We start from the raw sequence: 2541 nt of genomic DNA, 5'->3' as shown, positions 1-2541 counted from the left end.
TGTGTGTAATTTTTTCCTATCATGCTGCAGACATGAAGAACATGAATAGCATGTGAATAATTACTGTCTGGCTTTGGGAAATTCATGGTGCAGCAATTTATTGTGCTAAAGTAACGATGGTGGTCTAATTAGCAGATAAGAGGGAAGGAAACATGACCTATAGGGAGAGAAGCAGAGTTATTTATCCTTCGAACCCACATGAACAAGTTTGAAAAGAGAGTAATAGTTTCCCTTTCTGAATTACAGCTAAGGGGGCACCAAGAGAGAAAGTTGGTGTATGATCTCCATTTTAAGTCATATTCAGGGTAGATCCATTTTTGCAAGATAAGTATTTATTTCAATGGGTCTACACTGAGCATGACACAGCAGGATATTGCCTGGTAAATTGCAATGTTAATCTAGTGTCCATTTTAACATAGTCATTTGTGCTTGCTTATCAATTGGGCTGAATGTTTTAAATAAACAGTAATTTTTGAGTTAGGTCAACATGCTTGACCCATAGAAAAGAAGAACTTGAAGTATAATACACAATGGACAAAGTACCCTAAAGATTAAAAATATTTTATTTACATTTTTATATATACAATTTTTACACATTAGTTTAAAAACAGAATAGAGTACATATGCATCACTGAACATAATGCATTCACAGCATGAGAGAAGTTAATGTTTGGAAACAGGTGGGAAGAAAAAATGTTTTTAGAAAGTTAAAAAGGACAGATCACAGAATTTCATAGCAGCTCTGGGAACGTTCCTGGAAAAAGTACCCCAACACGCACATTTGAGTTTGTGTATATGTTTGAACAAAGTACTTCCATTTGATTCAGCACAGTTAGAAGATAGCTTTCCAAGTTAACTTGTCAAGACGGTTGTTCATGAAACCTCTGCCAACTCATTCAGAACAACAGTAAAGCAACAGCAGAATTTATGCCATATAGGGATATGCCACGGCATCTCGGTAACCTTTTCACCAGGAATGCAGAAAACCTGTGGCTCTCCACATGCTGTTAAGATGCCCAATCTCCATCAGTCCCAGCCATCATGTTTTAATGATCAGGGTTTGTGGGAGTTGTGCTTCAACAACATTTGCAGACCCGTAGTTTGCTTTACACTAGTACTCTTTTCAAGACTTCCAATGGCATTAATATGAATAGTAAAGATTACCAGTTATTGAGATTATAACTGGAATCCTGATCCTAACACAATACTATAATTTTGAAAAGTCCACCAAAGCAATCCAGAATTATTAATCCAGATTTCTGTCTGCTTTTCTCTTTGCTACACTATTTGGAACAAAAACTGCCACTGATAAGAGATCACACTATACGAAAACTAAGATTTTCAGTTCCTATAATTTTAATGATAGAGTACACATTGTTTTACAGAGACATAAGCTCACCCTTAATTGGCTTTTACAGTTTACACCATGTATGGGCAATCTTGATGCTACACTGCCCATTCTCCAGTTCAGAATTCACAATGTATGTTCTCTCCAGAATAAAAGTATTCTGAACATTAGCAAGTTCTGTGACCAGGATTTAATAAAAAGAAAGTATTTCTCCCTTTAACTGTTATGAAACAAGCAAAAAGACTTAACAGTGATGGAGTTCTACAGTATCATCCCAATTATTGTTTTTTAAGTTGGACCCCATCCGCATGGTTTCTAAATGACTTAGTTTCTAGCAGCGACTAATGGCTTAAGCAGCATCATACTAAATAAGTCTAGTTTTATGTATGCTGTAACCTTCCAATTCTAGCTTTATCCTTTTTCTCAGCAACCATGCTTGGGGGGAAAGTTGTGTCAACACAAACACTGCTTTATCTAGGCTCAGATTAGGATTGCAAACCTTTTCATCTATTAAATGGCTGGCATATGCCGCTAAAATTAGCATTTTAGCCATATAGGAATATGCCTATGTCAACTTTTCCATTAGTATAAAACATCTGTAAACTCCTTGGAGAGCCACTGGTCCCTTAAAAAGCATTAAGAGCAGCCACTTCTTTCCCAGTTTTGTTTCCCTACAGTTGATGTACCTCACATGCCCCCCGTTCTACTGAAACGTATGGGCCATATATATTTACAGTCGTACCTTGGTTTTCGAACAGAATGTGTTCCAGAAGTCAGTTCGACTTCTGAAATGTTCAGAAACCAAGGAGCAACTTCTGATTGGCTGCAGGAGTATCCTGCAGCCAATCAGAAGCCACGGAAGCTGATGTTTGGCTTCCGAGGCAAAGTTCACAAACTGGAACACCTACTTTTAGGTTTGCGGCGTTCAAGTTCCAAGTTGTTCAAAAACCAAGGTACGACTGTATAATGCAGTATACTTAAGCTCATGTTAAACAAATTCCTTTCAGAACCTGAGGGCTTAAGTATGTGTTGGATTGTGGTTACTGCCTGTATGGAGTTTTTATGTTTCATGCCCCTTGTTTTGGCACCAGTTAAACAGGTAGCTGAAGCACCAGTACAAATGAAAACCATTGGGCTTAAACAAAGTATTGAGCCTTTTTTTATGAGCCTAGACTAGTCTACCTAGTACTTGA

The sequence above is a fragment of the Podarcis erhardii genome, assembly GCF_964252035.2.
Source record: "Podarcis erhardii genome assembly, chromosome: 4".
NCBI lineage: Eukaryota > Metazoa > Chordata > Lepidosauria > Squamata > Lacertidae > Podarcis > Podarcis erhardii.
This window is presented reverse-complemented; position numbering follows the sequence as displayed.